Below are 26,428 nucleotides of genomic sequence, written 5' to 3' on the forward strand. Positions count from 1 at the left end.
AACTGAAAGGGAATTACAGAGGATGCATAAATATGTGGGAGAAAAATCTAGATTTATTGAAAAATTTCAATTATAAAAACAGTGCAATAATTATGTTCAAGAAATTGCAATGTATGAATTTGTTAAGCATTGCATTTTTTTTATTTTAAAAATTAAGATTAAACATTGCCCTTGTATCTGTCCTCAAAGGATGAAACAATATCTGATACTTGTGAATCCCTAGCTTTTTTCTTTTACTTTAAGAATTGCATATTCTTAATTTTTTAAGTCATAAAGTATTTATCATTTTCATATCAATTCTTAAAGCATGGGTTTGCACCTGGTTTTCTAAATGCTTATCTTCTATTGTTTTACTTTGGTTAATACTTGCATATTGTTACCAGTACAAATAGAGCCATAAAAAGAATTGTAGTGAAGACAGAACCTACAAAGAATTGAACTGTTTCCTTTATAATTAAATGTTTTCGTTAAGCAATTTAATTTTGCTTAAACCTGGAGATAGACCATTCCTCCACTTGTCCTCCTCACTGAAAATCTCAGAGATTTTATTTGCATTGTTATACTTGGTATTCAGATAATTGCCAGGTTTCCAAATATAGAATCATCAGCATTCCGCCTGCAACACACCCAAAATCTAAATGAAAAATGAAAACGATGTCACTCTGCTACGTAGTGGGATAGAAAGAACAAAGCAATGCAGGGAGAGAGAAAAAGGAAGAGAATAAAATGACTGAGGAATTTTGCTCAGGGCTCCAACAATCAACATTCATTGTGGACGCTGATGACTTAATACTTCTAGTACTGGTCAGCTTGCTTGACAGGAGTCAAAGATTCTGACAACTGCATTGCAGAAATGTCAGCTTACTCCCCCCCCCCAATTATTTCATTTTCAGCATGAAGGCAGAAGTAAAAGTAACCTGATTTTTCCAATTTCCCCACAAGGAAAAACAAATCTGGGGATATAGACTTAATTTCTGTGGCAAGTCTAGATAGTGGATTCATTGTAAATATGGGTCAATTGTTCTGGTGTTCTAGCACAAGTTTTCAAAACTTTTTGCCTGTGGAATCTGTTAGTTAAAAAAAATTAAAACATTCTGGAAGCTCTGGACAAGAGCCGAAGTTGTAGGCTGCTTTCAAGAGAATATTTCCCCCTCTCATGAAACCCTAACCCTAGGTTCTGTGAAATACAGTTTGAAAAGTCCTGTGTCTAAAATTGTTTAATTGAAGGTGAGAAGGACAAAGGGCGGTGATGCTATTGATAATTCAGAAGCAGTTTAGGAGAGGGTTGCAGGAGCTGTGCATCATGAACCCATAACCTGCATAAAATAAAATAATCTGACCTAAACATTTCTGGGAGCTATGAGACACCCTCCTGTTCAGTTTCTACCTTGAGGTGGTAGGGAGGGAGGAAATGATGATGTACCTGTTACAGCCTTCCTTAACTATATTATCTATAATGGCTTTGTCCAATCAAGTAATCTTCTTTTTTTTTTAATATTTAATATTTTATTGTAACACAGTATGACAAACACATAACATACAACATTTGAATATATCCTCTTTTGAACCAATGTTTCTTAGTGGACTTCTTTCCATTTTGTATCTTTCCCCCCATATCTCTCTTACTGTTTCATTTTCTTCATTGTCCCTTTTTCTTTAGTTACATCGTATTTTCTAATGCTAATAACTTTAATTTTATACATTTCTATATATTTGTTATATGCATATTTTAAATTTTTAGATTCTCCCCTGTATTTATTGTTCTTTATTATCTCTCAATTATTATTTATATCTCAAGCCATTCATACCATTTGTTCCACATTATGTAATAATCTGTCTCTTGTTTTTATTTAATTTCTTTTGTTAATTATTTGTCCATTTCAGCACATTCTAAAACTTTTTCTATCACTTCTTCATCTGTTGGTATCTTTTCCTGTTTCCACTTTTGTGCATATGTTATTCATGCGGCTGTTATAATGTGTAAAATCAGATATTTTATTTCTTTGGTGTATGTTCTTGTGAGTGTTCATAATAAGAATGTTTCTGGCTTTCTTTCAATTGGTTGATCTGTTATTTTTTTCTAGCCATTTCTTTATATTTGTCCAATTTTTTTTTTGCTGCTGGACATGTCCACCATAGATGGTAATATGTTCCATGAGTTTTCTTACCCTTCCAACATGTTGAGTAAATTCAAAACTAACATTATCCGTGGCATACAAGGAAAATCAGCTGAAGATGTTTTATAGGTGGCATCTTCCACCAACAAGACTTGCAAAGATGTTCCCAAATAATACCAAACAATCAAGTAATCTTCTGATGTGTTGCAGCTGCATTTCTCAGACTGCAGAAGTCATGTTGGCTGGGCATTTTAGACACTGCAGGTCCAATTCATTGTGCAATGCCAAGTTTGGATAGCTGGTGAAACTTGTGAACTAAAGATGTTAACAAAATAATTCATTCCAATATGTGGCTCATCCAGACTTTGCTTTTAGAAGATGGAAGAGTGGTACAGATTTCCAGTGTGTTCTGTCTTCTATATTATATCAGCTTCAAAATTTACAAGTCTGTCTTTGTAACCTAGATTGCTCTCTGTCTCTCCTATCTGAGACAAAATGGTATTTATTAAACATGCATTCCTTTGCATCTTTCTCTTCTCTTGATAGTTACTGTAGTTAACCATTTTGATTCTCTGCTTAGAATCACTATGCATTGAGGTTCTGAGGTTGCTGTTAGTCCCAATTCCAAATTCTTTCAGAAAAGTCATGCTTAGCCTTGGTTCCTGCAGGAATTCACTTCATCTGCTGCCTTCTGTAAAGACTTGTTCATTATGTACATTAATCAGGTAAATCCATTCCCTGAACATCTGTCTTCATGGTTACTCCAAATGCTAGATACGAATTGTTTCCTCATTAGTAATAATAAATCAAAATATAGCCTAGATTAGTCAGCATAATGGACAAATTCAGCTTTGTTGTAGTGTCTACATTTCTTAGACAAACACAAATAGATTTTGCAGTAGCTAAGCATAAGCACTGAGAACTTCTGTCATCCAAATTTTGTACCTGGTAAAGATGAACTTTCTAGCCTATATAAATTAATAAATAACAGCAAAGAGTTACAGTTTTGTAGTTTGATATTAAAGGCATTAATATACTGTTAAATTGTATTTTTTTTTTATTTAAAAAATCTGGAATATGTTTTAAGTGCTTAGGAACAACTAGTGTGTGTTCCTGAAAGACAGTTTCATGCTACTTAATAGTTAGCTCAACTATACTAGCCTTTGAATTGTTTCCTTACTGAAAAAAAAGGAAAGCCTAAAAAATAGGAACCTCTGTTGTAATGTATTATAGTGATGATGATAAAAATGCTATCATGGTACCTATATTGCTGTAGTGCTACTTTGCTTTCCGCTGTTTATATTCAAATTAGATTGCTAGCTTTCTTAGGATTGTTATACTTTGTTTTCTGGAATTTCTTTTCACTTTTGTGTAGGCATTATGACAAATCATAAAAATACTTAATAAATAGGGAGGGAACCTCCCACAAAACAGTATTAGTGATTTTTATATCCTTTGTTGCCACCTATTGTCTGTTTGCATTTTTGCCATCTAAATACAGTAGTCTAGAAGGTAGAGAAACTGACAAAACACACTTGAATTTTCTCTAACTTGGTGGGTGGATATTGGATAGATAGATGTCCCCCGTAGGTTTTCCAACCTTTGGCTGCTCTAAGTGAAGTTCTAAACTATTCATGGAAACCATCTCCTGAAGATTACATATGCTAGTTGCATAAGTATATTATAAAATTAATTGCAATCACCACAATGGCAGACCTGATGAAAATATAATAAAGTGACATTTAAAATAAATTGAGAGAGTATTTTGTAGCGAGTGGGAAATCAGTGTGAATTCCATACCACATTCTGGTTAATACCAAAAATAGTTCATCATGGAGAGGAAGCCTTGGGTTTGTTTGTTTTTTTTTAAAAAAAGGAAGATATTAATATTGTGTGCATGACGGAACTGCATTATAATTTATAATTTGCTGCCTCTCGGCTGTCTTGTGCTTAGAATGAAAAAGAAATCAGAGGAAGTTTAACATAATGCTGGGAAGGTTTGCTCTTTTATCATAAGGCAAATAAAGAAAGAACAGATCCATAAAACAACAAGCTGGGTTTAATAAAACTTTAATGATGTTCCGGAGTTTTACCTCCTCATTTCTGGTTCAGCGTTCCAAACCACTTAGCGGTGAGGATAGCTGTCTATTTTTGTTGTTCTGGCATCTGGACCTATGAAAGCTGTTAGTAGGAAAATGGCCCATTGCTGGCAGATGAAGAAATTAAGAAACATGCTGCACCTTCTGATGCTCCCCATTAGCCTATCCATCCCTCTCACAGATAAATAAACTGTTAGCATTTGTAGAACCTCATTAGAATGAGAAACCAGTGCCCTTCAAAAGCTCTCAGATGTTGAAGTTATTTTCAGGTAAGAAAGATGAGATCCTGGAGTATTTTTCATGGGTGGCTTTACTGCTATTTTCTCAAGGATGCCTTGATGCTTGATCAAGAGGAACCTTTACTGACCCTTAAAATAAACCCAGCATCAATGCTAATAGGTTGAGATTTCCACCTATTCTTACCGTTAGTATCCTGTTTGGTTTCTGTGCCTGAGTGGTTTCCCCAATTACCTCTGCAATACTGGACTTACGTTTAAGTACAAGCTGCCAGAAATCCAGCATGACAATCATACGGTAAATCCCTATCAAAATAATTGCTATTTCTTTGCATTGAAAGAGCAACCGGCATGGCTGCTTCCTTTTAAAACTCAGTGAGTAGAAGCATACTCCAACTTGAAAATATGGCTGTTTTTGTTTTGTGGCTTCCTGCTGCTATGACTCTGTCCTTATGGTGTTGGTCAAGTGGAGGACATTATTCATCCTCTTGCAGACACGTTTCCAACTGTTAGTAGTCAGTTTGCTACTTTCCCTCTGCTATCATCTAAATTCCAAAAGAAATAATTTATGCTCTTAGTTGTAGTGCAGGCTTTACCTAGTTTCAACCTTCTTATATCTAGCACTCTTTTATTACTTCATGTTCTCATGTTGTTATTCTATTTTATGACCTGTGATTACAATAGCAAACTTCTTTACTGTGGATGGAAGAGAAATTATGGATAAATGCATGGATAAATTAGGGGTATACTTGAAAGTGGCATTCTCCAATATCTATATATTCCATAATAAAGACTAATATCAACCAAGTTCAGTGTTAGCAAAAGCTACTGAGGTATATAAATGGTCTGTATGCTAACAGAACCATAAAGGATATTACAGGAAAAGGCAGACTAGGTTAAGTATTCACAAGACTGCTGATGTTTCCAGGTTGACAGGATCTCTGCTCCCAACCTTCACCCCTGCTTGCTACTGATTGTAGATTTAATGAAGTTCTCTTCATCCATTCCAAATTATCAGATCCCTGTTTGGTTGAGAAGTGTAAAAGCAAGCAAGAAACCTCTTCAGAAGGGGGAAAAGCTATATCCTCAGGTTCGGATAATAAAATCAAGAATATTGAGGTTTGGTGTAACTTGTGCTTAAAATCATCTTCATGTCTTTCCCTCCTAATTTAATTTAATTTAATTTAATTTAATAATTTAATTTAATTTAATTTAATTTATTCAATTTATATGCCGCCCCTCTCCGAAGACTCAGGGCGGCTCACAATACATTTTTAAAAATCATTATAAAAAACATTTAAAAATTAAAAACATTAAAAACTCATTCATGCCATTCATGGCCAGATCTCACCAGATCACAAGAGCGAGATCAACGGCCCCAGGCCTGCCAGAAAAGCCAGGTCTTCACTGCTTTTCGGAAGGCCAATAGGGTGGGAATGGTCTGGACCTCAGGAGGTAACTGGTTCCAGAGAGCTGGGGCAGCCATAGAGAAGGCCCTCTCCCGTGGGCCCACCAGCTGGCATTGTTTAGCTGACGGGACCTGGAGGAGACCAACTCTGTGGGATCTTACCGGTCGCTGGGAGCTATGCAGCAGAAGGCGGTCTCGAAGATAACCTGGCCCTGAGCCATGTAGGGCTTTAAAGGTAATAACCAACACCGTTAATTGTGACTGGAGACCAATAGGGAGCCAGTGCAGCTCGCGGAGAATTGGTATAATGTGGGTGTACCTAGGTGCACCCATGGCAGCTCGTGTGGCTGCGTTCTGGACCAACTGTAGTCTCCGAACACTTTTCAAGGGTAGCCCCATGTAGAGCGTGTTGCAATAATCTAACCGTGAGGTGACAAGGGCATGAGTGACTGTGAAGAGAGCCTCCCGATCCAAGTAGGGTCACAATTGGTGCATCAGGCAAACCTGTGCAAAGGTCCCCCTAGCCACAGCTGTCAGATGTTGCTCTAATCTTAGCTGTGAGTCTAGGAGGACACCCAAATTGCGAGCCCATTCTGAGGGGGACAATTTCTCCCCCCCCCAGAACCAAGGATGGACAATCAACATAGTCTTTAGGAGGCAATACCCACAGCCACTCAGTCTTGTCTGGGTTAAGTCTGAGCCTGTTGACTCCCATCCAGACCCTCACAGCCTCCAGGCACCGGCACATCACATCCACCGCATCACTGAATTGACGCGGGGTAGAGATATACAGCTGGGTATCATCAGCGTATTGCTGATACCTCACCCCATGTCGTTGGATGATCTCCAAAGACATTCCAATATACTGATCTGATGTACATGCTTAGAAGCATGCAGCTATTTATACTCAACATATGGGATTTTTTCAAGGCAACCATAGTCAAAATACGGTTTATATTTCTGCCTAAGTTTTTCTTTCCATTTTGAATTTTAACTTGAATGCCTGCACAAGGCTATATTATTTGTCAGTCTGATATGGGTTCCAAATTCAGTCTTTCTTTCCTAGTTGTCATTTCTTCTGACTGGATGTTCACTTTTTTAAAAAAAAATCACTTATTCAAACACTTGTAACTTACTTTCACTTTAATACTGGTTTCTCAAACTACTTGGGAATATTTATGATAACTGTGACATTTAATCAATTTAATTGGGTAGATTAATAGATTTTTTTTCCTATTAAAAAGCTTAATAGGTATTCTAATTATACAGGCAGAATATTTTTATAACACACATAACCAGAGAAAAATATACCTGTATATCATTTTATATGGGTGCTAATTAAAAAAAATGACAAGATATACTGTACCAATATTGAAGAGTCCTTATCCTCTTCTCAGTCTCTCTCAGAAAGAAATGATTTTCTCAAATAAGGCTTTCATCTTGTAGAGTACAAATACCCTACTGACTTCAGAAATAGGTTTTTTCTTCACACTTGTGCTAATTTAATTAATAGATGAATCCACTAATTGATTATAACAGACATAGCCAATCAATTATTCTATTCTGTTAATCAGGTTTCAGTTCTCATATTAGAGTAGCAGCATAAACATTTGTAAGACAAAAAATAAAGCATCATTGCATTTGAAAAAGTTGAAAAACTGCCTGGAGAATGTCAGAATATTCATGAACTGGAACAGGGACATAGCAACAAGGTCAGCCAATGGGAGCTGAGACAAGAAGGAGCCTGGGCATGGCTCTGTAGCTCTGTGCTCAGCTCTGAAACTAAACTAGTCAGTCTGTTTGCTGAATTGAAACTGAAACTCATCTCTGCTGTACTCTGTACTTACAAGCTCTCCTCTCTACCACTGGTATTGTATATTTATCTTCATATGTTATATTGTATATATAGAGAAGTTAATGAATCTTGCGGATCTGTGTGTGTTTTCTGGATGTGGTATCTGCTTGATCTTTAAAGGAGAGGCTAACTTTAGTCAAAAGTTCATAAAGAGAGTATGGACAAGTGGTCAAGGACTATATGGGTGTCCTCTTCTCCTGTACAATTGGTGCTCCAGCACTTCATTACCTCCCTAGCTGGCCTTCCAATGGCTTCCCTTAAATCTTGAGGGAGGCCATTAAAGGGAATTTCTTCCTTTTGAACACTGGGCCCTATCCAACACAATGCAGTTCAGTTGTATGAAAAGTTAGGTCTTGCAGTTAGGCAAGGAAAAGTGCACAGGTATAGAACAAATGGTACCTGCCTCAATATCTGTAACTGAGAGGAAAGTAGAAGTAGGCGTTCTAGTGAACAATCAGCAGAACTACCAAAAAAGCCAACCCAGTTATAGGTTGCATAAACAGAAGGATAGTATCAACATCACCTGAAGTGATAGTACCACTTTATATTATACTGGTAAGATGGTCATCCCAATACAAAAAGATGGTGAGGCTCTAGAAAGAGTTTAGAGAAGAGCAACAAAGATGATAAGGGATCTGGAGGTGAAACAGTACAATGAGCTGTTGTGGGAACTAGGTATGTCTAGTCTTGGGGTGGCATAATAGCAGTTTTCCAATACTTGAGGGGCTGTGAGGGGCAGAGAAGAGCGGGTAGTCCTATTCTCCCAAGCAACTGAAGGCAGGACAAGAAGTAACAGATGGAAATGATTAGAGATCCAACCTAGAATTAAGGAGAAATTTTCTGATGGAACAATTAATCAGAGAAATGGCTTAGTTCCAGAAGTTGTGGATCCTATATCACTAGAGGTTTTCAAGAATAGTTTGGACTACTATTTGTCTTAAATTGTGTAGGATCTCCTGCTTGAACTAGAAGACCTCCAAGGTCCCTTCTAACTCTGTTATTCTATGACTTCTATAACTTCCTTCTGGCATTTTCCAATTAGCAAAAGACTGATGGAAAGATATTTAATAAGAAAAGCAGTATCTGGAGTTACCCACTTTAACTGTAATTAAGGAATATATAATTGCCTACTCTTCCAAGGACTGTTATTTGCCAAAAACTATTTTGGTTTGACACTAAGTGAATAGTGGAGCTTCATGGATTAAATGGAATGAGCTGGCATGCAAAGTTGTCAGTGACTTGCTCAGCATGACTGACCTTTTGTGGGCTTCTGAATTATTACTCCAAACCAAGTTAAAACTCAGTGAAATTATCCAAAAAGTCCAGTCAGATGTTCCCTTACAGATGGTTTGACCAGGACTATGTGCAGTAGTGGGATTCAAATAATTTAACAACAGGTTCTCTGCCCTAATGACCAGCTGGGTAGGCGTGGCTCAGTGGTCATGTGACCATGTGGGCATGACCAACTCAACGTCACTCATGTCGATGAGCGTTTCACCTTAGCTGTTACAATGTAATAAGGGTTAACCAGAGAGGCAGTTTCTGTAAGCAGGGCAATAAAGATTAGGCTAGAGACAACACCAGAATGTTTCCTTCCTGCTTTGGTTACAGGATTAGCCCTGTAAAGTGAAAAAAAACAAAAACAAAATAAGATTTCTTCCAACAACCGGTTCTCCGAACTGCTTAGAAAGTTAACAATCGGTTCTCCCTAATAGGTGCGAACTGGCTGAATCCCACCACTGACTATGTGGAAACTAAAAAGCATTTGCTACAGCCATCAGGGTCAATTCCTTGTCAATCTCTTCTCCCCATAAAAATTCCTAAAATGAAAAGAGACTATCTCAAAAGTATATCTTTTGAAGCAAAAATAGAGATGCACAAATGGCTAATTAATTAATATTATTGGCTGGGACTAAGGACTGGGATCTATTTTGACATTATTCCTAGACCTTTATCACAAGATAGAGATTCTGTATCCATTCACTTTATAACATCCTAGGTCCACCATATCCACCAATTTATTTGAGTGGCTGGCTCTTTTAGCTGCTGAGATCAGATATTTGATACTTTGGTTAAAAGTGGGCAAAAGCTCTGGAAGTGCCCACATCCCGGCCGTGTTCACAAAGGCAAATATTGAATAGTAGTGCCAACCTTGGTCTCACTTTTCATCTAGGTCAATAAATCAGCCCTCGTTCTCAGCTACTGGGGATCTGTAATAATTATCTTTATATTTTAAAAAGGGAGTGTGATTAGTTCTGCTAATGAAGACCATGAACCTCCTCAACATAAGTAGCAATAGCATAGCACTTAGACTTATATACCACTTCATAGTGTTGTGGAAAAATTGAGACTGAACAACATTCCTGGGTCAGCCAGAGTCAGTTTATTGTGCAAGGTTCAGAGCCAGATTTGTACCTGAAACTTTAAACAAGGAAAGAGCTTTGATACAACTTGTTAAGGATATTGTTGTTGTGGTACCAACCAGCAGAGTGTAGAGCAGAGAAACGTTGCTGAGAGCAATGAATAAGAGATGTACAAACTGGTTTATCAAAAGTTTACTTTATAGTGGAAAAACAATCTCATAGTCTTTAAACAATTTCCAAGTCTTTGCCAGTTAAATCAATCCAGTGATAGAAAGATTCTTCTTACCACACAAACAGTAGTTGGTTAGAAGAACAAACTCACTCTGGTTCACAAACCACGATGGTAGCAGATCCATCAAACGATGATAACACAATGAATAGCTCTCCTCACACTATGGTAGCTTATCATCAACTGAATACTTTACAGTACCTTTCTTAAATACGTTCACAACTAATTACAGCATGACTCAGCATTACAATGATTCAGCAGTAAAACTTTAAAGTCACACAATACATATTCATATTAAAGTTACAGAACACATATATTGCCTGGACAACTTGTTAGGCTCAAACCATATCCTAACACAACTGTTTTTATACATATCTAAGACAAAGGATTCGGTGAGCTCATCCAGTTTTCCATATATGGTTAACATGAGCTCATGCATCTTCCATATATGGTTAACATGCACTTGTTATATGATAATTGACACACTTCCTAATTACTAAACCATTAGTTCTAGTTTATAAGATTATCTTTAGCTAGACAACCTTTCCTTAAGTGCTGTAGTTGCTAATGGGAGATTTATTGCTGTCCTTAGGTAAATTTATTGGATTAAGTAACTCTTTGTAACATATATATCCTTGTCTTTGACAGTGAGGCCCCTCAAATGTTTTCCATATGGCTGTCCTTCCGTGACATCTAGGTCTCATCAGAAGATATATTACCACTTAATGGGGTTCAGCTGACTTTAATATAATCTCCAAACAAGCACTTTTCTCTCTTATAATAATGTGAATAGAGAGGGTCCCCCAGAGTTCATGTGCTGTCTCTGTATGATTCCTATTCCATTCACATTAATAGTGCTTTTATAGCCCCCTCTAAGTGGTTTACAGAGTCAGCCTATTGCCCCCAACAATCTGGGCCCTCATTTTATGCACCTCGGAAGGATGGAAGGCTGAGTCAACCTTGAGCCTGGTGAGATTTGAACTGCCAAATTGCAGGCAGCCGGCAATCAGCAGAAGTAACCTGCAGTACTGCATTCTAACCACTGCACCACCACGGCTCCTAAACTATATGCTAGGAACCTTTGTTGGAAACCTGCGCATTGGCTGGAGCAGGCTAGAATAGAATAGAATAGAATAGAATAGAATAGAATAGAATAGAATAGAATAGAATAGAATAGAACTAGAACTAGAACTAGAACTAGAACTAGAACTAGAACTAGAACTAGAACTGAATTTTTTATTGGCCAAGTGTGATTGGACACACAAGGGATTTGTCTTTGGTGCATATGCTCTCAGTGTACATCAAGAAAAATAAAGTACATCCATCAAGAATAATAAGATGCAACACTTAGTGATAGTCATAGGTTACTAAATAAACAATCAAATTATGGTAAGAAACAAATAAAACAATATAAATTGTAAAGATGCAAGCAGCATGGTTATAGTCATAAGTGGGAAGAGATAGATACTAGGAAGGATGAGAAGAAGAATAGTAATACAGTCTTAGTAAATAATTTGACAGTGTTGAGGGAATTAGTTGTTTAGCAGAGTGATGGCATTCGGGGGAAAAACTGTCCTTGTGTCTAGTTGTTCTGTTGTGCAGTGCCCTGTAGCGTCTCTGGCAGAAAGAGGAAAAAGCAGGCTTTAGAACAGAATGTTCAACTGTTAGTTTCACAGCACAGAATGATAAAATATTCTAGCAAACCCAAAGCAATGTTAATGGTGCATTTGTTGATTTGAGCTGTGCCTTTGATTCCGTCTCTGGAGGACAACTGTAAGATATGAGTAAGGCTTTCACCACAGAAAATGCTTGCTCCTACTTATTCACCAGTGATATATCAGTACAAGTCTATGATTAAAACAAAACTCTTTGGGATATCTTACAAATTGAGTTGCAACTCAGAAGCAAGGCTGTTATTAGCATCTGAATTCCCAAACTTCTACGTTCACTCTATAGTCAGATTCCAACAAGATATAAAGTCTCGTACTCTGAGCTAACTTATAAAAGTTTACCAACGCTACTCAATGCAGTCAGTACTAGGATCCTGCCATAAATACCACTGGATTAGGAGAGCATTGCAGACCCTCACTGACTTTGCACTAACAATCATCTTCTGACTGATTATGTTTGTTTGAAGCCTCAAGAACAACAAGAACAACTATTAGACTATCCAGAGAAACCTCACTGAATAGCCAGAGTCAGGGCTGTCCAATCTTGGCAACTATAAGACTTGTGGACTTCAACTCCCAAAATTCTCCAGCTAGCATGATTAGCTGGGGAATTCTGGGAGTTGAAGTCCACAAGTTGCCATGGTTGGACACCAGTGGTGGGTTTTAAATGTTTTTACTACCAGTTCTGTGAGTGTGGCTTGGTGGGCGTGGCATGGCATGGCTTGGTGGGCGTGGCAGGGGAAGGATACTGTAAAATCTCCATTCCCTCCCCACTCCTGGGGGAAGGATACTGCAAAATCCCCATCCCCTCCCCAGTTCTGGGGGAAGAATATAGCAAAATCTCCATTCCAATCCCACTCTGGGGCCAGCCAGAGGTGGTATTTGCCGGTTCTCCGAACTACTCAAAATTTCCGCTACTGGTTATCCAGAACTGGTCAGAACCTGCTGAAACCCACCTCTACTGGACACCTTAGGCTAAATATTTTAAATATCTCTTGGTAGTATTCTGTACCTCAGGCAAGTAGAGGACCCAAGCTGAAATTATAAGACTGGCGATATAAAGAAATCCTTGCAAGTGTTTGGATCATTTTGTGCAAAAGGGAAGAGTTTTGAACTTGCTTCTTTCATCAGCTCAACTCTTTGATTAAACCCAATCAATATTCCAATGATCAACCCTTAGAAATTATGCAGACCAAATTTCTGAGGACAGAGCATCAAGTCTGTAAATGTTTGCTGAATACAGTCTTCTGGCTAAAAAGCTGTGCTTGGCAGGAGAAGTTGCAATCTTTGGTCAAAGCTTTTGTCTGTAGGCCTGGCTCCTTCAATAATTGTCAGCAAATCCATTTCAGGCTGGAAGCCATTGTCTTGCATAAACAATGAGAGTTTTTGCTGTCTTTGGCTTACGATCAAGCCAGAGTGCTTCTTGAACAATAAGTCCTGGAAGGGGAATGAGAAAGTGAGCTGAAATTAGTTGCTAACTAGGGTTAGACTCTGGAGCCCCCAAAATGTGAAATTCAGTCTGCAAGCCACTTTGGGACTGCCTAGCCCCGTGATGGCGGACCTGTGGCACACGTGCCACAGGTAGCACATGAAGCCATTTCTGCAGGCAGGCGAGCCATCATCCTAGGTCAGCTCAACCGCGGCCAGCTGATTTTCAGGTCTCTGCTGCACATGCGGGAGACACGCATGCATGCCCGTGCCGTCCCTCCCCTCCCAGGAGTTTCCACGCACCCCATTTTGGATGCCAGGTAAATACAAGGCTCACATGGAGGCTCTGGGAGGGTGAAAAACGGGCCTACTGGAAGTCTGGAAATGGGCCATTTCCGGCCTCTGGAGGGCCAGGGGAGGCCATTTTTGCCCTCCTGGAAAGGCTCCAGGAAAGTCTCCAGACCCTCTGGAGGGCGAAAAATGGGCCGTTTCCGGCCTCCGGAGGCTTCAGGGAGGCCTGCTAGGCCCAAAATGGGGCGTGGGGGGTTGTCCGTGTATGCGTGGGGGGTGGTGCGGGTGCATGCGCAGGGGGGAAGGGCGCACGGGGACTCATTGCATTATGGGTGTGGGCATGCGCGCAAGCGACCCCCAGTTCTGCCTCCGCTTTTGGCACATGACAACAAAAAGGTTTGCCATCACTGGCCTAGCCATGTCACAGCTTTTTCTCAGATCAGTGTAACATCCTTCCATCTGCTCTTTCAGAAGGCAGATTTAACAGAATCCTGTGTGAGGAATACACCTGGCTCTACTTGATCAGTGGTGGTTTAACTGAAATATATCTTTTCCTGAAAACCTGCAGCAAGTGTGGAAGTCATGGTCTATTAGACTGCACAGTTCATAGAGATTTATTATAAAATTTGCAAGCTACCCCAATGAATTCTTATTACGAGCTTCCTTACACAACCTGTAATTCTCTGCATTGGTGGTTAGGGTATAGCAGCAGATAAATGAATCACTGGTAAAACTAGCCCTCCACTTCTCTCAGTATTTATAGTGAATAATCTACTGTTTTTATGCTATTTAGTACAGATGGTTACGATCTGGACAATAGCTTGTGCAGTAGCCTATTTTAAATTTCTGGCCTTAATGAAGAACTATTTACTTATTAACCGAGTATTGTTATTTCTTAGTATTGGATCCCAGAGAAGCTCTAAAATATCTGAGTTGCAAAATAGCTTGCATAGAAGTTTTAATGTAAAAGATGCTTTCTCAATATAAAAATGTCCCAGAAGGTTATATTGGAATCTTCAAAGAGTTAACCAGTTTTACAACCACAATTGGATCCCAAATTTCCTTTGCTAAGCAAAGGTGGTTGCTAAGTGAGTTGTGCCCAATTTTATGACCATTCCCCCCCCCCACAGTTGTTAAATGAACCACTGCAGTTAAGTGAATCCAGTTTCCTCACCGTTGGCTTTGCTTGTCGGAAGCTACCTGAGACGGCTGCGTAATGGCATTCATATGACTCTAGGGTGCTGCAATCATTGTAAATACATGCTGGTTGCCAAATGCCCAAATTTTGACCATGTAACTGTGAGGATGCTGCAATGCTTTTAAGTATGAGGACCAATTGTAAGTCACTTTTTTTTTGAAAAGTTTTTTTTTATTTCTTATAAGCATATTATAAATGTACATTCTCTTATCCATAGTTAACCATACATTTATTTATTTATTTATTTATTTATTTTAAATTTATATACCGCCCTTCTCCCTGAGGACTCAGGGCGGTGTACAGCCAGAATTAAAAAACATAAAATACAAATATTAAAAAACAATTAAAATATATATAAATTTGGCCCAAAATTAAAAATACAAACCAATTAAAACATTTAAAATTTCTTCTTAAGCCAGCCCGGCTTGCTGGAAAAAGTGGGTTTTAAGGGCACGGCGGAAGGCACTAAGGTCTTGGATTCTCCTTATCTCAGGGGGCAGCTGGTTCCATAGGGTAGGTGCCCCCACAGAGAAGGCCCTCCCCCTGGGGGTCACCAGCCTACATTGATTGGCTGATGGCACCCTGAGGAGGCCCTCTCTGTGGGAGCGCACGAGACGATGGGAAGTCGTCGGTAACAGCAGGCGGTCTCAAAGATAGCTAGGCCCAATGCCATGGAGCGCTTTAAAGGTGATAACCAGCACCTTGAAGCGCACCCGGAAGACCACTGGGAGCCAGTGCAGCTCGCGCAGGAGTGGTGTTACATGGGAGCGCCATGCTGCTCCTGTCACTACCCGCGCTGCTGCATTCTGGACCAGTTGGAGCCTCCGGGTGCTCTTCAAGGGGAGCCCCATGTAGAGAGCGTTGCAGTAGTCAAGGCAAAAGGTGACGAGGGCATGAGTGATTGTGCACAGGGAATCCCGATCAAGAAAGGGCCGCAACTGGCGAATCAGGTGAACCTGACAAAAGGTCCCCCTGGTTACAGCTGTCAGATGTTCCTCCAAGGACAGCTGCCTATCCAGGAGGACTCCCAGATTGCGAGCCCTTTCTGTGGGGGCCAAAGACTCGCCCCCAATAGTCAGTGATGGAGTCAACTGACTATATCGGGATGCCGGGAGCCACAGCCACTCAGTCTTGGAAGGGTTGAGCTTGAGCCTGTTCCTCCCCATCCAGATCCGCACAGCCTCCAGGCACTGGGACATCACTTCAAGGGCATCGTTGGGGTGGCCTGGGGTGGAGATGTACAGCTGGGTGTCATCAGCGTACTGGTGGTATCTCACCCCGAAGCCACGGATGATCTCGCCCAGCGGCTTTACATAAATGTTGAACAGAAGGGGCGAGAGGACCGATCCCTGCGGCACTCCACAGATGAGAGGCCTCGAGGTCGACCTCTGCCCCCCTGCCAACACAAACTGCGACCGGTCGGAGAGAAAGGATGGGTATACATCATATACATCAGGGATGGGTTCTACTTACCTTTACTATCAGTTTGCAACAGGATCGCACGTGCGCCTTGCTTCTGCGCATGCACAGATCGCCGATGACGACATCCGGGATGGTGGGCGGGGCCTCCTGCCGGTTTTACTACCGGTTCTTGCGAACTGGTCCGAACCAGGGGCAACCCACCACTGATATATTTTCTAAAGAAAAAAAAGACTTTTTAATTATATTCGGGATTGCTCTTCTACCTTTTCTGCTCCCTTATTTTACAACAATCCTTCTTCTTCTTCTCTCTTTCCCTTCCCTTCCTTCTTCTATCCTTTTCTACTTTCTCCTTTCCTCCTCTCTTTCCTCTTCTCTCCTCCCTTCTTCCCCCACCCTTTCTAACCTTCTCTCCTACTCATTTTTCCCTCCCTTTCTTCCTCTCCTTTTCCCTTTCTTCTGTTCCTCTCTCTCCTTCTCCCCTCCTCTCTTTCCCTCTACTCCTCTGAAGTAGAGGGAAAGTGTATATTAATAGAAAAACGGGGGCTGCTTGAACACCAATAGGGAGAATATTTGGATTGAAAATAAATACAACAATGGAGAGAGAATGGAAAGAGGTGTAAGTTCCTTTGTTCAGTGCTGTTGTAACTTCGAACAACCACTAAGTTAATGGTTGTAAATTGAAGACTGTCTGCATACAGAATTGGAGGAAAATGTACTATGCATCAGAGGTGGTTTCAGTTTTGTTTTTAAAAAGGATCTAGTAGAGCAGTGTTTCTCAACCTTGGAAGCTTGAAGATGGGTGGACTTCAACTCCCAGAATCCCCCAGACAGCGCTGGGGGATTCTGGGAGTTGAAGTCCACCCATCTTCAAGCTACGAAGGTTAAGAAACACTGTACTAGAGGTTGTTTCATTGAAGGTAATTTATTAATAAAATCTGCATTCAAAAGCCGACAAGAACATTCTACAATGATAGCTGCAAATTGCCCAAGAGTCAACAATGCAGAAAGGATAGAATACAAAAAATACATCAGCACTCCAGATAGTAGCATAGAGTAATAGATAGAATAATTAAGTTACAAGATAAAAGATGGATCAGCACAGCCCTATATATCCTGTTGAATAGGTGGGTCACTAAGTTTACATTCAGAAAGATGTGGCATCCGGGTGATTGCAATTGGTGTTAATTAAAGTTGCCCCAAGATCCTTTGAACTAGTCTCAACTAATTATTAAGGCTGTGGAAAGCTTTTGGAAAATGCTAGCGTTGAAGCAGCCATGACTTCTGAAAGTGAAAGTCTTCCTGAGCCTGCCTAAAAGGTCGCCAGAAAGTATTTGCATGATTAGCTAACATTCTCTGGGACAATTGCAGAAGCTAAGTTGTTGTACAATTGTACATAGCAAACTTGTGTGAACCCAACTAAGAATTTAATTTAATTTAATTTAATTAATTCAATTTATATGCCGCCCCTCTCCAAAGACTCAGGGCGGCTCACAATACATTTTAAAAAATCATTATAAAAAAACATTTAAAAATTAAAAACATTAAAAAAATTAAAAACTCATTCACGCCATTCATGGCCGGATCTCGCCAGATCACAAGAGCGAGATCAACGGCCCTTTAAACCGGCCATGCAGGGGTGAAATGCTCTTGGTTCGGACCGGATCGCCTGATCCGGTAGCAATGGCGGGGGGTGATTCAGAGAACCGGTAGCAAAAATCCCTGCGTCCCCACCACCATGCTCAGCTGAGTCGCACGATCATCAGAGGCTTTTTTTTTTACTTTTAAAAGCATTTTTTCTACAACCTCTTCCGATGAAAAAATGCTTTTTAAAGTTAAAAAAAAAAGCCTCTGATGATCGCGCGGCTCAGCTGGGATCCTCAGAGGCTTTTCAAAGCATTTTTTTCTGCAACCTCTTGGCCAAAGAGGTGGTAAAAAAAATGCTTTGAAAAGTCTCTGACGATCCCAGCTGGGTTGCCTGATAGACAGAGAGGCATTTTTTAAAAAGCCTTTTTGACGATTCCAGCTGAGTTGCCTGATCGCCAGAGGCTTTTCAAAGCATTAGAAAAAAATGCTTTGAAAAGTTAAAAAAAAAAAGTTGGCCATGCCCACCCAGTCACATTACCCCCCCCCCCACCAAGCCACACCCATAGAACCGGTAGTAACACATTTTACACCACCCCTGCGGCCATGTTGAAACTTTGGCAGGAGATGGCGGCTTTAAAGCACTAAGGAGGAAAGCTATACCCCTCTCTAAAGAATTCTGCAAAACAAACTCTTTCAACGGCATTCTGTAACCCTGCTGGTTATCCAGCTCTCTGTGATCTGTGAAATTAATGTAGTTCAATTGTAGCTGTTGGAAACTTGATTATTGTGAGCATAGCTGAACAGATTTGACAATACTATCTTTCACTATTTAAACCAACAATGCACACACTGTATTTAGGAGTTTGTAAAGTCCTAAAGGGCATACAGATAGTATCAGATTTCCATTGTTTAATCCTGTGTTAACGTGCAGGGAGTATATTTTGCTATCCTATCTGGTCTGCTGGCACTTCCTGGGGATTCTCAATTTAAATGTTAATATGTTTGCTACCAGGAAAGGTGAGAGGACATAATTGAGTTGCATGTTGTTATCTATGGCTTGCATATGTTATTTATTTATTTAGAAAATTTATTTGCTGTCCACTTTAATGGCTCCAGGTCCTTGCAACTGGGTCAAAGTACAGTAAGCCATCACTAACATTCATTAAAAAATAAGATGCAAGTTCTCCATATAGATACTTAGGAATGTCTTTGTTTTTATGCTGGGACTACTAGACTTACCATATTTTTCGGAGTATAAGACACACCTTTTTCCCCCCCTAAAAGGGGGTGAAAATGTAGGTGCGTCTCATACACCGAATGTAGCTCCGCCCACTCACTGGCCCCCACCCTTTGGCCTCTGCCTCGCAGCAGTTACTTCCTTGCAAGCAAACAGCAAGAAAAAACAGCTTCTTTCAGCTTCAGCACAGCCTAATTAGCACAAGTTGATTAGATCTGCCTCCCGACTCTCAGCTGATTTGCTCTAAGCTGTTTTGTGCAGGACTGTGCTGCTTGCTGCAAAGAGGTAAATTGCTGGAGCAGATTTTTTTTTCCTTGTGCTAATCAAGCTATGCTGAAAATGAAAATGAAAGTAAAGCAGGCTGTTTGCTGTTTGCTGCAACGAGGCAAAATTTTTCAGGGGCAGAGGCAGATTTCTTTTTCTTCTTTTCCTCACCAAAAAAGGTAGGTGCGTCTTATACTCCGGTGCATCTTATACTCCAAAGAATACGGTAGCTTTCTTCTTCTTTTGTTTCCCTTTCTACTGCTCTTTAGAGAGGGAATTTCCCTAAAAATGAGTCACCTTATTGGGCTGTGTGCCTCACAGGTTGGGTACATTTGTTCCAATGCAGCGTTGACCAAGGAAAAACTCAATGACTGCAGTCTTGAGGAATTTGGTAAGAGACTTCTAAAGGAAGAGTCTTCTAAAAATTAAAGAAGAAATGTATCCTATTCCTCAAATTAAATGGGGGAAAAAAACTAAAGTCCTCTTAGTTTCGTTTTAAGTTGCATTCAAACTAATCTCTTAATACATTTCATGTTAACTGCATGCATCTTTGTTTTGCCAAGTCTCATAGCAGTAATCAGTGATCAGGCAACTGGTTCTTTTGGATCCAGATACAATGAAGGTAAAGGTAAAGGTTCCCCTTGCACATATATGCTAGTCGTTCCCGACTCTAGAGGGCAGTGCTCTTCTCCGTTTCAAAGCTGAAGAGCCAGCGCTCTCCGAACACGACTCCGTGGTCATGTGGCCGGCATGACTCAACGCCAAAGGTGCATGGAACGCTGTTACGTGGTCCCTATTTTTATACTTGCATTTCTTTACGTGCTTTCAAACTGCTAGGTTGGCAGAAGCTGGGACAAGTCACGGGAGCTCACCCTGTTACGTGGCACTAGGGATTTGAACCACTGAACTGCCAACCTTTCGATCGACAAGCTCAGCATCTTAGCAACTGAGCCACCGCATCCCTATCAGATACAATGAACACACTAGTAAATAATGGAATTTTAGTTTTATTAGTTCAATCCTGAAGGGGCTCAAGGTTGACTCAGCCTTCCATCCTTCTGAGGTGGGTAAAATGAGGACCCAGATTGTTGGAGGCACCATGCTGACATTTGCAAACCACCCAGAGAGTGCTGTAAAGCACTATGGAGCAGTATATAACTGCATATTGCTATTGCGATTAGCTCAATCAAACTAGGGGTGAAATGCTCCCAGATCGGACCGGATTGCCCGATCCGGTAGCAATCTTGGCTGGTGGTTTGGCGATCTGGTAGCGATGGCGGAGCAAAGCTCTGCCCACTTGCCTGGGTGTCATTACTTCCTGGTTTTAACCAGGAAGTAATGTGGTTTTTACCTTCTGCACATGCGCAGAAGGTTTTGCACATGCGCAGAAGGTCTGTGTGTGTATTTGATGCACGCACACAGCGCGTGCGCTTCCAAACTGGCAAGGAAGGTAAGTAGATTTCACCCCTGAATCAAACTGATTGAAAAGCATAACATAAAAAGCATACATACCGAGCCAGATGATACTCAAATCTTTTACAAGCTGCCGGGAACTTCTTAATAATAGCAGAAATGCCCCATTGGGTGGCCAATTTATCAACAGTATGCAATGCTAGGTTCCACTGCAGAGGCTCCTCATTAATAACAACAACCATGCAGGTTTTTTTAATCAAAACCTGACACCAGGATTTCATGATCTTGCCGTGGTTGGGAAACTGCAAGACCTGATTTTGCCTGGCTGATACATGACTCTTGAATGGGAATTGGTGGTGTTGAGGATGTGAACTCTGAAATTTTCACAGCAAGAGAAGCTTCGAAGCTATGTGGAAGATACCTCTACCTTTGTTTAGCAAACAAGAGTGAAAAACAAGCAGGCTAGCTCAGAAGGAGTTCTGAACTTCTAGGATTTCCTTAATATGAAGGAGAAATCAAAATACATCACTAACTTCTCTCAATAACAATGGTCTTCCCGTGTTGCCACTACAATCATATTTTCCCCTAAATTTGAACTCTGTGTGATAGCATACATTATTAAAGACTTTACTGTGTGGTAACATGCTGATCCATCACAGTGTTTGGCAAGAAAGCAATCGACACTCCTGAGGACTAAAAAGTCAATTCTGAAGGTCTAAATTGTATTGCTTGTTTTGTGTAATTTTGAGAAAATTGTCTTGAGCATGCGAGAGTGGGACCTATTGTATTCATAATAATCCAGCCTACAGACATGCAACTGTTTTGGGGTGCAAGTGGATTATGGCAGGAGAAACATAATGGAATAAGCTATCAGAAACTTCTTCACTCATGATCAATAAAGCAGCTGTCTGTGGCCTGTACAGATATAAATACTCAAGAAAAAAAGAAAAAAAAATGGGGGGAAGGATTCCTTTCTATGATTTCCTCCCACTTTTCTTCTTCTGATAGATTAACAGATTAACAAAGTTGGAAGGGACCTTTTAGGTCATCTAGTCCAACCCACCGTCCAAGCAGTAGACCCTACACCATTTCTGACAGATGGCAGTCCAGTCTCTTCTTGAAAGCTTCCAGTGATGAAGCTCCCACAACTTCTGAAAGCAAGTTGGTCCATTGGTTGATTGACAGACCATTCCTAATTTTTATTCAGAAAGCATTATACCATCCTTCCCATGTGGTGGACATGAAAACGTTACAGTCTGCCAAAGAGAAGCAAACCCTTCGTATCAATCCCACATTTTAATAACAACCAGCAAAACTATCAAAGTGGGCTCGAATATGGTGACTTCTAGTTGAAGCATAGCACAAGACATATTTCTACATGATACTGAAATAGGATGAAGTTGGAGTCAATAGGAATAAGTCAAGAATCCTTCAAGTTGCTGATCAGAATCTTCATTGCAGACAAGAATAAATCCTTCAACACAACGTTTGATTGAACACTGCAGTGCAAGAAAGTCACAGCCCTTACAGTATATATCTTTGCTCCAGAGTTTATCTTCTTGCCCATCTGAATTAACTGATACTCAGCTAATCACTCCAAGGCTTTGGAGATCGCTGCTGAATCATTTTCATAATGGCGCCCTCTAGCCCAGGGGTGTCAAACTCACATCACGGCAGCATCACGTGACGTATCGGGACTTTTTCCCTCTTCGCTAAACCGGGCGTGGGTGTGGCCAGCACATGACGCATCTGACCTGCGGGCTGGGAGTTTGGCAGCCTTGCTCTAGCATGAAAACCATCTTGCCAGCCTCAGTTTTTATGCCTCAGTTTTTATGGTGCAGAAACTGCCTTTCATGGTGAGCTGAGAGCAGCAAAAAAAAAAAAAAAAAAAAAAGGTTATTGATTTCCCAAATCTTTGCAGTATCTTCAAAATAAATATAACTGATCTACCCCCCGCTTCCTCGTAAAATAGCCTGGTTAATTACCAAATTTATTTGAAATCTGATTTTGGGAACAATTGTACATTCTAAAAGCAACTGTTGTACGGTGGTAAGTCTTATCCCCTTTTCATCTTTCATATGACTTCTAACCTATATGTGTTTGTGTGTATATAAGTCTATGTGCGTATCTATTATTTGCATTAAAATCATCCTTTAAAAGTTAACACTTCCTCTTCATTAACATCTTCCTTTTAAGATTTCTGGAAGTATTTTTTTTTTTTTCATTTATCTAGTTGTTCTTAATTTAAGGTCAAGGTCAAGGTTCCCCTCGCATATATGTACTAGTCATTCCGACACTAGGGGGCGGTGCTTATCTCAGTTTCAAAGCTGAAGACCCAGTGTTGTGTGAACACGTCTCCATGGTCATGTGGCCGGCATGACTCAACGCCAAAGGCACATGGAATGCTATTACCTTCCCACCAAAGGTGGTCCCTATTTTTCTACTTGCATTTTTTTTTACGTTCTTTCGAACTGCTAGGTTGGCAGAAGCTGGGACAAGTAACGGGAGCTCACCCTGTTACGCGGCACTAGGGATTCGAACCGCTAACTGCTGACCTTTCGATCGACAAGCTCAGCTTCTTAGCCACTGAGCCACCACATCCCATCTGTTCTTAACTTACCCAACTTTAAAGTGGCCAGGACTCACCATCTATTGGCTGAAGCAGAATAGAGATCAACCGAGAAAATCTTGTTGACGTTTGTTATGCTGTCTTGTAGACTGGAAGGGAGGAAATTAAACCAATGTGCCCCAATAATAGCTGTTTGCTATGTTGAAATAGTCTTTTTAGAAATAAATTTAAATACTTAAAGTTGTATTTAAATATATTAATGTATTATACCTACAACCCTAGAATTAGTCGGTGATTTCTTTAAGTTCTCACAAAATCAGCCAAGGATGGCCAAGTGCTGACACCTGGTGTGGATCTCTTTGTAATTGCTTTTGTGTTTTAAATCCTTTAAATCAGAGGTTTTCAAACTTGGCAGCTTTAAGACTTGTGGACTTCAACTCCCAGAATTCTGGGAGTTGAAGTCCACAAGTGTTAAAGCTGCCAAGTTTGAAGACCTCTGATTTAAATCCTGTAAAGTTGTTTTGTTAAAACTGGGTGAAAGCAGTTTTGGAGGTAAAATTGCAAGTACTCACCAAGCTAAACAGGTAAGTGGTCCCTAATTTCAGATTTACAGAATTTCTTCTATCTCCTGCCAAGCTTATTCCCTGCGTTAATCAAAACACAGTAAAATGCTTGTAAAGCATTTTCTATAAATGCTTTTGTCTGTGTTCATTTTCAGTGGCCCAGTTTGATCTCAGTAAAGATCGAATAAGGGCTTTTTTGTTTGTTTGTTTAGTTTCTTGCAACCTTTGGATATTTTGAAGCATCAATCCATTGTGCCTGCCTTTTTTTTTTTTTTTAGTTCAGAAATATTTTGGAGAGAAAAATCCATGTTGAAATATGCCTGGATGTTTAATAACTAAAGACCAGAATGCAGAAGTCTGCATTGTAGAAGTGAATAGAAATACTCATGTGCAAAACCTGAAGGAAATTTGTTTCCAGGTTTACATATTACCTTGAGAGGTGCAAATTGGGTTAAGTGACATTAAAATGCAAAGTTAACTGATTTCTCGCCCATGCCTAGTTAAATATAAATTCTTGGGTGGATGGTGATCATGTGAAGAGATAGACAGGACCCTTCCCAGTGCTGCAAATGTGATAGTCGGCTTTTCTGATCTATTGAAGTGTTTCATTTGACACTTGAAGCATTCCATTTGAAGATTCATTTTCTACAGTGTTCTGTTGTGATTCCAGCTGTGACAAATTTGATAGCCGTGAAAACCAACAGCCTGTGTGAAAAGCAACAATTATGTCTTGAAGCACACTGCTTATTTTAAGAAATTAGAGGCATTTAAATACACTGAGAAACAGTCTTTGAGTAAATGGCAATGTTTCCTCATCAATTAAAACACCTACTTTTTTTTTCCTTTTTAAAAAGGAACAAAACAGTGATTGTGAATGTTTGCATTTTTGCTCACTTGTTTTAGGGAAATTGCTGCTGTGGCTAATCAGAATGGCCCCATTTCCAAAATGAATCCTAAAGCAGAAGTTATTTTCTGCTTTGACCAGGAAGAATTGGCAAGATTCCCATCTAAGTTTCAGGACATGCCTTTTGATTATAAAATTTTAAGATAGCTTGGGCAGGCACTATTAAATCCTTATAATGTTCAAATGTAGAATGAAGCTGACTAATTCAATTTCTGAAAGCCAGACATATTGAAAATAAAGTATGTTTCAATTTTCTCTCACAAGTTATCTGGGTCTATCAACCTTTACCAATCAAGCTCTTTTCAGTTGGCATAATTCTACCATTTTTAAATTTTCTGTTTGTTTATGTCTCTGTTTGATTTTGAGCTATCCCAAGAAAAGAGGGAATCTCTCAAAATATTAAAACAAATAATAAATGAACAGTGAGAAATTCTATCAAGGAGAAGGAAACACCACAAATATCAACATACAATATTCCAATATCAAGGCAGGTTGCAAATTGCCCTATTTTAGAACTGGTGATTCTCTCTCTCCCCTCCCCCCCCATAATTTTAGGGTTTTCCAAAATGTAAGCAGTGTTGGTCATAGTTACTGGGAAATATGGGAATTGTAATCCAACCTATTTTAGAGAGCAAGGAAGATAAACTTGATGGAAATATTTCCATCGAAGACTGAGGCAAACATTTTTTATGCCCTGAGGAAAAAAAGATAATATTTGGAAGCAGCTCAGGCAGATGCCTTTCTGGTTCACTCAGATATAAGTATTGGGTGAAGATACAGTACATTCTGATGTGCAAAATTCTGTTAGCTATATGTTGGTGGCTATAGTTTTCCTGTGGAGTTGATTTCTGGTTGTGTCTACCAAATGAGCTGATACTATCCATTGGGTATGAGCAGGGGTGGGTTCTACTTACCTTTACTACCAGTTCATAGGGCGTGCTCTTCTGTGCATGCATAATTCACCTATGATGACATCCAGGTCAGTGGGCGGAGCCTTCTACCGGTTTTACTACCAGTTCTTGTGAACCGGTCCGAACCGGGGGCAACTCACCACTGGGTATAAGTTACAGAGTGGGATGAATTTACAAGGAATCCAGAACATATAGTGCTTTCCAACTGAGCCTATGGTTTATTTCTTCTAAATCAAAGTTTGTCATTCTGCATTTGTAGAGGGGCTGCCCTCTACATACATACAAATACACACACACACACACACACATATGTTAAGATTCCAGGTTCAGATAAGCTTTTTATTCCTAGTTAAGATGTCTTGTCTCACCAGTTCATTGTGGGCTAGGATTTTACTTTGTATAATTTAATTATGGAATATATTAACACGTTAGGCAATGATAGTCATTGCTAAATATTAACTTTAATCAGTGCATGGGGCTTCTAAGGTCTGTAACATTATGCTTTTAAGTATCAGATACTGTGAAAAGACTGCAGTAAAGATATGTTTACACCAGTTTTGTGAACTTCATAGACTCATGAGCAGTGATACTGGAGATTTTCATTAGGATCATTGTTTGATGAGAGCTGAATTTATTCATAAACAGGAGGGAAAGGGCTTGAATTTTT

The 26,428-nt window shown here is 39.9% G+C and overlaps 1 protein-coding gene and 1 long non-coding RNA gene across 3 annotated transcripts in view; one reads left to right on the forward strand and one right to left on the reverse strand.

The window, feature by feature from the left end:
• CSMD2 (CUB and Sushi multiple domains 2) overlaps nucleotides 1-26,428 on the forward strand; it is an 822,245-nt gene that overhangs the window by 131,151 nt on the left and 664,666 nt on the right. The window lies entirely within an intron of this gene.
• LOC148112425 (uncharacterized) lies at nucleotides 1,994-7,520 on the reverse strand. The gene is made up of 2 exons (XR_015729454.1): nucleotides 7,227-7,520; nucleotides 1,994-3,085 (listed from the first exon to the last, which is right to left on the reverse strand). It is a non-coding gene; the product is annotated as an uncharacterized LOC148112425 (long non-coding RNA).

This window comes from Pantherophis guttatus, chromosome 10 (genome assembly GCF_059756535.1).
Source record: "Pantherophis guttatus breed Tessera chromosome 10, ASM5975653v1, whole genome shotgun sequence".
NCBI lineage: Eukaryota > Metazoa > Chordata > Lepidosauria > Squamata > Colubridae > Pantherophis > Pantherophis guttatus.